This window comes from Sus scrofa, chromosome X (assembly GCF_054392235.1).
Source record: "Sus scrofa isolate SSC_HxYL_T2T_F1_AM1 chromosome X, Sscrofa_HxYL_maternal_Yorkshire_Landrace_v2.0, whole genome shotgun sequence".
In the NCBI taxonomy this organism is placed as follows: domain Eukaryota; kingdom Metazoa; phylum Chordata; class Mammalia; order Artiodactyla; family Suidae; genus Sus; species Sus scrofa.
This window is the reverse complement of record NC_139401.1, coordinates 105,614,196-105,628,184: the sequence shown is the minus strand read 5'-3', so window position 1 is coordinate 105,628,184 and position 13,989 is coordinate 105,614,196. Positions and strand designations below refer to the sequence as shown.

At 37.4% G+C, this 13,989-nt stretch overlaps 1 protein-coding gene across 2 annotated transcripts in view; it reads right to left on the bottom strand.

Annotated features, from left to right (window-relative positions):
• SLC6A14 (solute carrier family 6 member 14) overlaps positions 1-13,989 on the bottom strand; it is a 371,528-nt gene that overhangs the window by 131,373 nt on the left and 226,166 nt on the right. Inside the window, exons 1-2 of one of the 2 annotated variants that reach the window (XM_085006372.1) lie at positions 13,480-13,578; positions 8,084-8,185 (exon numbers count right to left, since the gene is read on the bottom strand). The gene's annotated coding sequence lies outside the window, so the exon portion shown is untranslated. Of the gene's footprint in view, positions 1-8,083; positions 8,186-13,479; positions 13,579-13,989 lie in introns of those variants that run through there. The other variant, XM_085006371.1, reaches the window with a different exon arrangement.

Sequence of the window (13,989 nt, the reverse complement as noted above, 5' to 3'; positions counted from 1 at the left end):
AATATGACTTCTATTTGTCCACTTGTCTCAACTTTTTGGCTACTAAATGCTTCTTTCCAAGTCTGATTGTCTATATTCTTAAAAGCAATTCCCTGGTGGCTCAGTGGGTTAAGGATCCAGTGATCACTGCTGTGGCTTGGGTCACAGCTATGGTATGGATTTGATCCCTGGCCCTGGAACTTCTGCATGCCCCAGATGTGCTTAAAGGGAATTGTTTGCTAAGCCAGAAAGTAGGGAGAAAAGAGAAAAACATAAAAATCATGACAGCTTTTTTGTTCCAGGGCCTGCACTGAGTAGGGAGGCTATATTCCAGCAGTCTTGCACTAGAGATCAATCGCATTAGCAACTGGGAGATGACATAGGGAGATTTGTGGTCACAAAGCAGTTTAGTTGAGTCAGTTTTTGAGTCCAGGCTTTTAATATATTTTCTAATGAGTCAAGTGGCTACTTAATCAGTACCTTTCTGTTGGGAATGCATCTAGAATACTACTGGCTTTGATTATGCTTAGTTCTGAAAGGGACTTTAGAGGTTGCATAGTTTGACATTCTCAATGGTCATAATCAGGTATCTATTTGTTAATCCCTATTTCTCTATCACCATGTACAGTGCCTGGCACATAGTATGTGCTCAATACTTGCTGAATTTGCAAGTCAGGAAACTGACTTCTAGGATAGTTAGGTAGAAGGCTAGCTAATAACAGAACTGGGACCAGAACACAGGCCACCAACTACCCAATCTTTCCATATCTACTTTCTAGTTAAGAAATTAAACAAAATACAAAGAAACACTTTAGCTTAAAATAAAGAATCTCACAATTTCTTAATACCTTTTAAAATTATTTGTGTATTTTTAAACCCTTGTAAGCGTGGTGGCTTAGAATACAAGCCATAGTTTGGATATGGGTAGAGATTCAATGATAATGCTTGTTACTCTTGCCTCATAGTTAAGTCTACAATTCCGGAAGTAGGCTTTCTAGGTGAAAATATGGGCTAAGCCACTGAACCAGTCCTGTGACCTTGTTCAAGTTACTCAAACACTCTGACCGAATTTCTTCATCTATAAGATGGAAAAATAACATCTACCTCATAGGGCTGATGCGAGGATTAAAATGAACACATGTAAAGTGCCTAGAACCATGTATGGTACATAATAAATGTAAGCTATTATTCTTGTTCTTGCTATTATTGTTGATAACTCAATCTATAAGACTTTGGCGACTTCACATTTATTCTTCTTGTCTGTTTGACATTTGAGGAGTGCAGTGATGAAAGTGAGCTGCTTTAGACTCATTTCTGACCAAAAGTTAAGAGATGATACTGAGGTTACAGGATTCCATTCAACAGCCCGGGGATATCAAGCAGCCTCTTGTTAGATTGTTTGTATGAATCCAGTCTTGGAAAGTAAGACAATTGATAAAAATCCCATATCATGTCCTCTTCATTACTGATAGAAACTCAAAACAGGAAGGAGATTTGCAACCCCTCCTTTTGGTTTGATGTTGGAGGCAGGGGATTTATCTGGATGTCCACTTTGAGACAGTCAACTACACTCAAAAGTGAGAAGTGCTAAAGTCATACTGGCAGGTTCTCAATGTCAAAATGAATATTTAGCTTTCCTTTGCTGACTAGTAGATGGGGAAAAGTGAGAAAATTCTAGGACGAGATTGGATGCGCTCAAGGTGATATGGCCATAGACCATTCTAGGCGATGGAGAAATTATAGCAGGATTTAAGATACATTTTTTTAAAAAATTATAGTTGATTTACAATGTCATGCTAGTTTATGCTGTACAGCATGTACATATACATATGTACATTTTTAATATTCCTTTCCATTATAGTTTACCCCAGAGACTGGATATAGTTCCCCATGCTATATAGACGGACCTCATTGTCTATCCATTATAAATGTAATAGCTTGCATCTAATAACCCCAAACTCCCAGTCTATCCCTCTCCCTCACCACCTTAGCAACCACAAGTCTGCTCTCTATGTGTGTGAGCATATTTCTATTTTGTAGACAGGTTCATTTGAGCCATATTTTAGATTCTACATATAAGCAATATCATATGTTATTTGTCCTTGGCAACCATAAGTCTGTTCTCTATGTCTGTGAGTCTGTTTCTGTTGTGTAAACAGGATCATTTGCACTGTATTTTAGATTCTACATATAAGTGATATTATATGTTATTTGTCCTTCTATTTCTGACTTACTTCACTTAGTATGAGAATCCCTAGTTGCATCCATGTTGCTGCAATTGGAATTATTTCATTCTTTTTCATGGCTGAGTAGTATTCCATTGTGTATAAATGCCACATATTCTTAATCCATTCATGTGTCAATGGACATTTAGGTTGCTTCCAAACCTTGGCTATTGTGGATAGAAGACATGCTTTTAAAGTAGTGGGAAATAACTAAAAGTAGGATCATAAGGGGCCATGTAGTGTTTAACTGTCTAAATCTGATATCTGAATGACTGAAGGCTAAATAGAAGGAATCTCCAGTGAAGTCAATCTCACCTTTTTCATGGCAGGTCTCACAGATTCTCAGAAAGACTTTGAAATAATGTCTGACATTATTTCATGTCAAAGAAATCATGCGGTTATCACAACTGGAATATAGTAAACAGGGTGGCTTTGTTCCACTTAAAAATCCTTTGAGGGAATTCCCATTGTGGCTCAGTGGATTAAGGACCTGACTAGTGTCCATGAGGATGCGGGTCTGATCCCTGGCCTCGCTCAGTGTGTTAAGGATCCAGTGTTGCCGTGAGCTGTGGTGTAGGTCATAGATGTGACTCGGATCCTGCATTGCTGTGGCTGTGGCATAGGCTGGCAGCTGAAACTCTGATTTGACCCCCTAGCCTGGGAACTTCCATATGCCGCAGGTGTGGACCTAAAAAGCAAAAAAAAAAAAAAAAAAAAAAAAAATCCTTTGAATGTAAATTTCAACACCCAATTCTGCTGCTATGTCAGCACTGTGTTGAGACTTCCTGGAAGGACATATGGCTCACTTCTCATATCCTTATAGCTTATGACAAAGTTTCCTGCTCAGGCCTAGCTATTCTCTGAACTGAAAAGAGAAACTTCTCAGAAGATGACCAGACAAAGGAATAACTCACTTTACTGATATCATCATTGCCTTTTAAAAGATATGAAGCAACTATGATTGTGAAATGTTATACCTTTTCTGAGGCAACTGTTCTATGCCCCATCATTTTCCAAGAGTCTTACTCTAAGCAGTCATAGGGGCTACCGAGTCTGGTGGCAAGAACATCAGATACAAAAACATGGTTCAAGTCTCAGTTCTTCTATTTAATAAACGTTTGACCTTAAGCAGATAAATTTCTTTTTAATTTTCTGCCTCAATTTCTTAAAATAAAAGAGTTTTTGGATAATTGCTAAGGTCCTGTCTAGTCCATTATAAAATGACTAACTGCTATGAAACAATTGTAACTATATCCATGAGTGTTTAAATATTCTAAAAAGGGAGTTCCTGTCATGGCACAGCAGAAATGAATCCGACTAGGAACCATGAGGTTCCGGGTTCGGTCCCTGGCCTCACTCAGTGAGTTAAGGATCCAGCATTGCCATGGGCTGTGGTGTAGGTTGCAGATGCGGCTTGGATCCCGCATTGCTGTGGCTCTGGTGTAGGCCAGCAGCTATAGCTCTGATTAGACCCCTAGCCTGGGAACTTCCATATGTGTGGCGTTAAAAGGACAAAAGAAAGATAAATAAATAATAAAAAAATAAAAATTCTAAAAGGACATTAAGATAGTAGAGTCTTCAAATCTCTATGCTAAACTATAGGGGAAGAGATTTGGCTATAATGGTACCTCCTCAGCACCTATCAAATCACTACAACTAAAAAGCTACTTAAATGAAGAAGCAACACAGTATAATGTAAAGCACATGGGATTTAGAGTTGGATGGTCTGTCTTCGGATTTTGGCTCATTTATTTAGTATCTCCTGAAGTTTATAAAGTATCAACAAAAATAACAATAATAATACACTAGGAAAAAATTTGCTAAAGTATTAGAAAGCAGAGAGATCTGCTTCTATTTATGATGGAGTGACTATACCAAACATACCCTCTTCCTATTTAAAAAATTATAAAACTGGACATAATATAAAGCAACTGTTTTTATGGTATTGAACAACAGGCAGTGTAGGACTTTGATTACTAAGAAAAGGAAAACATATAAGATGAGCCCCAAATTCATGTCACTTCCCTGCTTTAGGATAATTTTGAGATAAAGACACAGGGAAATAAACACCAAGCAGACCATAACAGTCCTGCTGAGCTGAGAGAATAGATATTGGAGTCCAGAGAGGGAGCTGTGCACTAAGATTCACAGATGACTCTTTGGGGGTTTCCCATAAGTCACTATCTAAGTGTTGGCTATACAGGTACAGCACAGAGTGTGCAAGACCTAGCAGCAAGAGGCTGTTATGGCATTGACAGTGGAACAGAGATTCTAGAGGTTGCACAGTGCTCAGAAACATTGGAATTCCACTACGACCAAAGTAAAGAGACATCGATAAAATCACAAGCATTCAGCTAAGACAATAGAAAGGCCATTCATTAGCAAAAGGACCGTGTTATAATGTAAAGGCTACTCTAGACTCACTCTAACAAAACCTATAACCAAGCCCCCACAAAAGCAAGGAGAACTTCCAGTAAAGGAAGACAGCATACATAATTCCTTATAATATATCATCTAAAATGTCTAGCAACACATTCAAAATTATTTTCAACAGGCAAAGAAAAAAATTTTCTCCTAAATCAAGAAAAAAACAATCAATATAAAGCAACCCCAAAATGGCCAAGATTTTGGAATTAACAGACAAGAGTTTTCAAGATGCTATTAAAAATATATTCAAAGATATAAATGAAAATATGGTTTGAAAAAGAGAATAGTTTGAATAAGAAAACAGAAGAACTCTCATCAAAGGAATGAAAACAATGTAGAAGAACCAAATTAAAATTCTAGAAATTTAAAGTATCTGAAAGAAAACAATTCATTAGAAGGGCTTAAAAGCAAACTGGAGTTAGCAGAAGGGATCCATAAGTTTGAAGACAGATTCATTGTAATTATCCAATCTGAAACACAGACAGAAAAATACTGGGAAGCAATTAAGTACCTCGATAAACTGTGAGATAATATATAGCTCTCAATACATGTCATTGGATCCCCAGAGGCAAGGAAAGACAGAGAATGGGGCAGAAATATAAATACATATACATATATATCTGCACCCATGGCATGTGGAAGTTCCCAGGCCAGGAATTGAATCCGAACAGCAGCTGTGGCAATTCCAGATCCTTTAACTACTGTGCTGAGCTGGGGATTGAACCCGCACCTCCACAGCTACCTGAGTCACTGCAGCTGGATTCTTAACCCGCTGTGCCATGGAACTCAAAGACAGGAATTCTTAAAAGCAGCTGGAGAATAATGATATACAGCAAAAAGGGAACAGCAACATGATAAAAGGTCAATTTACAATAAAACTAATTGTGTTTCTATATACTAACAATAAAACAATTAGAAAAATTAATTTATAATTAATTCCATTTAATATGTATAAAAATACTTAAGGATAAATATTCTAAAACATGTACTAGACCTGTATGCCGAAGACTATAAATCATTTCTGAAAGAAACTTTAAAAAATCTAAGTAAATGGAAAGAAATGCTGTGCTCATGGAAGGAAGACTTAATTTTGTAAAGGTGTCAATTCTCCCCAAATTGATTTACAGATTCAGGGCAATTTCAGTCAAAAGTTCAGAAAAATTTTTTATATAAATGGACAAGTTTACCTTAACATTAATATGAAAATACAAAGAACCTAAAATAGTCAAAGCAATCCTTAAAAAGAAAAGCAAAGTTATAAGGCCTAAACTACTTCATATCAAGACTTCCTATAAAGCTACATTTAATCAAGACAGTGTGATAGTGGTTAAAAGATATTCAAGTAAGATCAATGGAATAGAATACAGCCCAAATTAGACCCATTCAGGTATGCTTAACTGAGTCTTAACAAAGGTGTCAAAGTAATTCAACATGGAAATGATAGTCTTTTCAGCAAACAGAACTAGGTCAACTAGATATCCAAAAGGGGGAAAAATTAATCTTGGAGTTCCTGTCGTGGCGCAGTGGTTAACGAACCCGACTAGGAACCATGAGGTTGCAGGTTTGATCCCTATCCTTGCTCAGTGGGTTAAGGATCCGGCATTTCTGTGAGCTGTGGTGTAGGTCGCAGATGTGGCTCGGATCCTGCATTGCTGTGGCTGTGGTGTAGGCCGGTGGCTACAGCTCTGATTAGACCCCTAGCCTGGGAACCACCATATGCCTCGGGCGCAGCCCTAGAAAAGACAAAAAAAAAAAAAAAAAGAAAGAAAGAAAAAAGAAAAATTAATCTTTACCTCACACCACACAAATTAATTTGAAATGGACTGAGTACTGGCATCCAGAATATATAAAGAACTCTTCCAACTCAATATTAAGAAGACGAGCAATATAATAGAAGGAAGAGATGCAAAAGACTTCTGAACACTTTACAAAAGAAACTACATGGAAGGCTGATGAGCTCATGAAAAGGTGTTCAACATTTATAGTCTTAAGGAAAGGTAAATTAAAATAAAATGAGATAAAACAAATGCCTACTAGAATAGCTAAAATTAAAAAGTCACTATACTAAGTGTTGGTGAGGATGTGAAGAAATTAGAATTCTCATACATTACAGACAGGAATGTAAGATAATACAACCTCTTTGAAAAAAATTTTTGCCCTTTCTTATTAAGTGTATACCCACTCTATGACTTCAGCAATTCCACATTCAGGTATTTTATGTATCATACACAAAGATTTTCATTTGTTCATAGCAGTTTTGTTTATAATAGCCAAAAACCTGGAAACAACCCAAGTGTTGAATATCAGATAAACTGTTGTATATTCTATATAGAAACATAAATTAGAAAGCAATAAAAAATAAAATGAACAGAAATAAAAAATGAACAAATTACTGATTATGCAATAGCCTAGATGAATTTCCAAACACCAGATTAAAGAAAATAATACTGTATGATTTCATGTATATGAAGTTCCAGAAAAGGGTAAACTATTTTATAATGATAGAGATTAGTGGCTGCCAGAAGGTAGGGGTCACAATGGGAATTTTGACTTCAAAGGGGTAAGAGGGCATTTTCTGGGATTACGTTCCATTTTATACTTCAACTGGAGTGATGTTACCCAGGTGTATATATTTGTCAAATGTAACTGAACTGTACATTTTAAATGAGTGCATTTTATTTGATGTAAATTCTATCTCAATAAAGTTGATTGAAAAAAGAAAGAACATTGTAGGTTTGAGAAATTTGTACCCTCCTCCCTCTTCCCTGGAGTAGCATGAGCACATTTTTAGGCTGCAAAGTAGTAGCTTTATTTGTAAACAAATGTCAGTTTTTACCTTGATGCCAAAGATGAAGTAATATGCCCTCGAGGTACTTGATGGATGGGGTGAAAGTGTGTCAGTCATAAAAAGAGCAAAGGATCCTAAGGAAATGAGGGAGAGAAAAAAAAAAAAAAGAAAGAAACAGCAAAACAGGGTAGTAAAGATTTGAAGAGGGAGTTTATGCATTCCATACAAGATCGCAGACCTGGAAAATGGTACGCCAGCACATAATACATTAAGATACTGTGAGGGTGTGAAGAGGTAGATGTTCAGGAAGAAGCAGCTTGCACTGATGCAGAGACCTTGCTACAAATGTGTGCTCAATAACTGGCTCCGAGGACAGCTGAATATAGATAAATAGGTACCAGAAGTGCACGAATCCCTTAGTCAATACCTGTCTACCTCTCCTTGAGGTGATGTCATGATGACCTTCCTAACTCAGGACTTCAAGTGACCCCCACTGATATCGCTGACCTAGTGAAGAAAGAGGGCTTCTGTCTGAATATAAATATTTTTGGTTCAGAAACAAACAAAAAAACATGCAGAGTTCTTTTCCCTCTTGACTACTGGCTCCTGCTTTGCCCCAGTGTACATTACAAACCAAACCTGGCCTACACAAAAAGCTAGTTACCCTCTGATTATTTCAGCTGATGTCTCCTATCTTGTAAAGGACACTTTCTCCTTCTTCCCAGATCTCTGCTGTGCTCTTGGATAAATTCTTTATTCTCAACACCTGCAAGAGATGAAAAGAAAGTCATCAAAATCCTACTGGCCACTTATTACCTATTTCTTTATACTGTCTTCAAGGATCTTGGAAGGGGAAATATAATGGGGAAAGAGACTGAAATGTCTGATGAGGTTTGGGGATTTTTTTTTTTTTTCGGCTTTCTATTACACTCAAACTCCCTGGCCCCTATTTCTACATATAATTGGCAATTCCACTGAATGAGTTTTTTGTTTTCTTACACGCCAAACAACTAGGGTTGATGTTTGACAACATAGCAATAGGGGCAGTGTAAGCCATGAGAAACACATTAGCTAGAGACAAACTGACTTGGGTTCAAAATCTGACTGCCACACTACCATTCACACCAGCTGTGTGTGACCTAAAATAAGTCAATTAATGTCGCTGAATCTTAGTTTTGTCACCTCTAATATGGGAATAATAATACTTAGCTCAAAAGGTTTGTATGATGATTAAACAAAGTAACATCAAATATACACAAAACAGTGTCACAGGGCATTGCGGGCTATTGATATTTATTATGAGTTCTTCCCCTTCCTGACTTCTTGGAAGCATTTTATCCTATTATTCTATTTTACCTTATCATATGCACTCTCTTCCTGAAACTCCAGATGCCCCTCTCTCATCTAAATCATTTATCACAGTGCCTTGCACATAAATAAGCCTTCAATAAATGGCACTTATTACTAAATCTTATTATTATTAAATTGGATTTCTGAACATGTAGTACAAAACTGACATTAGGATGTCAGTGGCTTAGAGACATCTCATCTGACCATCTTTTTTCAAATGAGAATTTGGAAATCTCAAATATCTCTTTGAAGACCAGGGTCTTTGCCCAAAAGTGGATTTTCTCTGTGTTTGGACTTCATAACTCTGAGCTTTGATGAATGGTCAGGAAGAGAAGGGTTCTATCCCTGCTTTTAATCTCAGAGGAAGTTTCCAGTTAATCCCTGTTGATCTTTCTTGTGACTCATATTATCTCTTTGCTGACGTCTTATTCATTGCTCACCTAAGCATGTTTTGACCTACTCCTTCACTCTCCAGGGTACCCCTTCACAGCTTATTCTTAGTAACTATCTTCTGACCCCCAGCTCTACATCAAATGGTGTTTTTCATCCCTTCTAAATTGCCCTTATCTAACATCTTTCCTAACCAAATCCTACCATGCCCAGTTCAAGTCTCTTGTAGATTCTGGATTATGCTAGGTTCCAGAGAGATTGTGGCAGAAGAAATGTCCAAGAATGTTCTTGTCCACAAAAAAATGTGTGGTTTCTTTAGGGAAATGGGACAAACGTGCAAAATGAATTTCACTGACAAAAACTGATTCCGCATCTTCTTTGTACAGGACACTTTATCAGGCCCCTGAGATAAGAGTAGTCTCAGAGTCCTGGTTGTCTACTTTCCTGGTAAGGAAACAGAATGGACACAGCAACAAAAGCAAAGCAACATCACTTACATAGTGTCAAATGCAGAGAAGTATTAAAATGAATCATGTGTCAGAGCAATCACTAAGGGTGACTGATAAAGGAATACTTCTTGGAGGAAGTAAAACTGATTTGAACTCAAAGAAGGGTATAGTTTAGGGAAATGGCAGGGAGAGGAGGGTGTGTAAGGCATTCCAGACTGGGGAGCAGCATGAACAAAGGTGTGGTCAGGAATGCTGTAGGCTGTTTGGAGACAATGAGTGCTCTGTTGAGCAGCAGCTGAGAGGTGAGATTTGACATGGCCTTGAATGCAAATTTAAGGAGCTTATATTTGATCCAATATTTGATCCTGTGTTTAACAGAGCCCCAGGGCTCCTCAGGAGAGATCTCACAGTCAAAAAGAGAGACTTCAATTTGATGGAGGTGGGGAAGAGGGATGGTGGTGAATGGGCAAGCTAAGCAGGCAAAGATCTCGGGTCTTTGTTTCTATGTCAAGCTGATTACATTTTTTTTTTCTCTTTGATATAGTGAAGGATCATGTAAGATTTCATTTTGAAGAAAGTCTGTTGTATAAACAATTGAAAATCCCTGCTGTAGATATTAAAAACCATTAACGAGTTTTGAGCATTGAATATTAGAATTAGTACCCTGGAGAGTTTATCTCATCCAGTATGTAACCAAAGCAGGAAGCCTATTTAAACATCCCTGACAATCTTTTTTTAAAAAACTATATCCTGTGACAAGAAAAACACAACTTTACATGACTTAACATTTCACCACTGGATACCTCTAACTCAGGAGATCTTAACATGGAATCCACAAATCCCTTAGAGGTACCATGAACTTTGATTGGAGAAAATATATCTTCATTTTTCCCCATCTCCAACTGAAATTGACCATTCCTTCTATTATTAATGTAGGCAAAAAATTATAGCAATGTTATCAATAACCAAAAAAAACTCACATATATGTTTGACCCACTTTTAAATCATTGCAGATATCTTTAAATTTTTTAAGATTTTAATAATCGTATTTCAATATAATTTGTTTTTTGTGTAGTCTTACGCATTTTATTTTATGCAATTAAAGACATTCTTTTGAGAAGAGTTCATAGGGTCTTCCAGATTTTTAAAGGGGTCCAAGGCACAAAATGATGTCACAAAACTCTGTTTTATGTTTATGAAGTTGTTTTCTATTGATCCAGAATTTTTCTTCCTCTAGCATCTTTCCATTGTTCCCACATTTCCCGTCCATAGCCACAAAGAATAAGCCTAATGCTATTTCCATGTGACAATCTATCAAATATTTGAAGACAGTTATCCTGTGTCAATAGACTTTTTTTCTTGAGCTAATTATCTCACATTTCTTCATCTGTCCCTCAAAAGACATGCTCCCGGGTCCCTTCATCAATCTGATCTGCTTCCACAACATACTCCACATGACCCATCATCCTCATGTCTTCCTCTTGAAGCATGGTGGCTATGCCTGAGAAAATATCTAGAAAGGGAAGTTTTAATGACAGGACTTGGAGTCTGTCTCAGTATCTCAGTACTTCCTGTTCCCCAAGTTTTAATAATCGGAGTCTAGGGACTGAGATGTAACCAAATATGGTCATTTACTCTTCCTACTTAGGAACACCCTGAAACCCAGAAGAGGTGCATCTACTCAAGAAAGTATACTAAAGTGGTTAAATGGGGCTATTCAGGTCTGTGTTTCTATCCTATTTCCTCTGCATTTTGGCTGCATGACTTTGGGAAAATCATTTGATCTGGGAAACTCAGTTTTCTCATCTGTAAAAGAAATAGTAGTACTTACTCCACAAATTTGTGCTGATTAAATAAGGCAAGGCATATAAAATGTTTAGCACAGTGTCTGGTATATGCTTGCTAATGTTGATCAAAATAAGATAAACATTACCACCCTCCTTATCTCATCTGGGCCTTAGGCACCTCCTTCTATAGTCCGCATTTCACCACGGTTTCATTTCTTCTTTCTGGACCCACAATTTAAATGTGCTCCCCACCAAGTCTCACTCTTTTCATTCCAGGGCTTGGAAAAGATCCACCTCTTCCTCAGATGTTCACTCTCTCCTTTTGAATCCTTACAGGACTTTTAAAAAAACAAGCCACTTAGTCTGAAAATGATTTCTAAGGTTTATGTGGAAATGTGCTCCCAGTGGTTATATCAACCTTAAGAGATCAGGACTATGCCCCAAATAATTAACTTCCTCTTATTTTGTCAACATAAAATCACACTTGAGATATCAATTTATCAGTCTACCTCTCACTTCCTCACCATAGAGTCTTAGGAAAGTTATCAGAAGGACAAGAGAGGAAGAAGCAGGAGAAGATCTCTTAGAACTAGGAAATGGGGCAGGTAAAATAAGCTATATAAACATATTTCCAGCCTGTATCACCTCAATGACAACAAGTGCCCTAAATTCAAACTCCACCATACAAAGTAGTACATCTCTTCATCTGCTTTAAGCTTCTTTTGTATTTATTCAAATGTTTCTCAATAGAGGGTCCCAGGGTTTGCATGGAAATTCTGTATTACATGGGTTTATCTTCATAGGACTTTGGTTATTTCCACATATAGGGTTTACTCTTCCAAATAGAACAGCCAGAATCATTTTATTCTCTCCTCAGGTTACATATCTTCTGCAGTGCTTAACACAGTGCTGAGGGCATCTCTCATGTTGGGCAAAAAAAATTGGGGGCGGGGGGGCCACGCCCAGAGCATACAGAAGCTCCCTGGCCAGGGATTGAACCCGCACCACAGCAGTAACCAGAGCCACAGCAGTGAATGCCAGATACTTAACCTACTGATCTACCAGGGAACTCCTGGGCAAAACTTTTAATAGCACCTATAATCAATCAACCAGGAATCGAACATACCCTTCTGAGCTAAGGCTTGCTAAAGGTGTTAAGGTGAGGGTGAGATAGGAATGGCATGGGTAACAAATGGTAAGTGTAAGAAAGTCTGCAACCTTCCAAATGCTGACAGCTTCATTAGGGAAAGAAAGAAAGCAAATATGAAAAATAAATACTATACATTTACAGGCAGTTTCCCTTCTTACTTGAGTTATCTTTCCAAGGTTTTGCTCTTCAAGTCCTAAACATAAGTCAAATTCAAATGAAAGAGCGTATATTTCCATCCTTTTCTATCCAGGTTCTTTGTTTTTCTCTCTCTCCCTCTCACTCTCTCTCTTTCACTTCTTACTCATACTCAAGCTCTCGCTCTCACTCTGTCTATCCTCCTTCTCCTACCCTTAACTCACCCAAATAACAGGCTGCTTTAATATATCTCTTAAAATAAAAATCTACAGTGTATATTCCTCCAAATTTTTCTCACTCCCATACCACTCATACTGGAACACATATCCCCCTTACTGTGTAAAACTCAGTGAGCTAGTCAGAAAAAAGCGAATTGCAGAATTGAAAATTTTACTACTATATTTTAGGAGCTATTTGTCTTTCTATATAGCCTTACTAATTCAAACAAATGAATCTCATCCTTTTGGAGAAGACTTATTGGAGCCTTTCAAATCCCATCATCAAGGGATTTCCTCTGGTAGGAAGAATCCAATTCCCTCTTTGATGGGGATTATTAAGCATGGCTATGTCTAGTCTTCCATATGGGGTTGCATCATTAAGTACAGTGTAAGATTGTGCTAACCTAGGCATTTATCCATAAAACTTTGGACACATTAGATGCTAAATAAATGGTTTTTAAATGTAGAATAAATAACATGAGCTATTGCATATAAACAAAATAAGCCTTTAGCAAATACAACTAACAGTGTACATTAAGCAGAAGGTTGAAGGAAGGGGAGCCTTGAAAGTTGTATGTTACCAAGTAAGGTTCAGGAGGCACTTGGAATGTCTCTTCTAGTCACCTAGGAATGGCTTCTGGAAGAAGGTAGGTCTCTCAGGAGCTTCGGACTTAAAGACTGAAGAGCCCTGGGAACATTCCAGGCATATGGTACAGCTTGGGAAGAAGGCTCAAGGGTGAAACTAACGTATTTGGATTTGAAAAAAAAAAAAAAAAAAGAAGCATTTTGCCAAACATGTTTTTCCCCTCAGTGTTCAAAGTAAAAAAAGGAAATGCAATCCATATGGTTTGGATTCATTTATGCTCAATTATGAAGAGCTTCAAGACATATTCTAACCCTTTAAGTTTTAGGCCCTTTTTCTCCGTGAAGAACAGGAAGTCTTAATTTTCCTAGCTTAAGGGAAGTTGAAAACTAAACGATTTATGTTGAACTTAAATATGAGAGTTCAGGAGTTTAAATTCAAACAGACTTGGTATAATCTGATGTCCAATCTGTTGCCAGTGATGTTTTTTCCTTCTCAAAATCCTCAG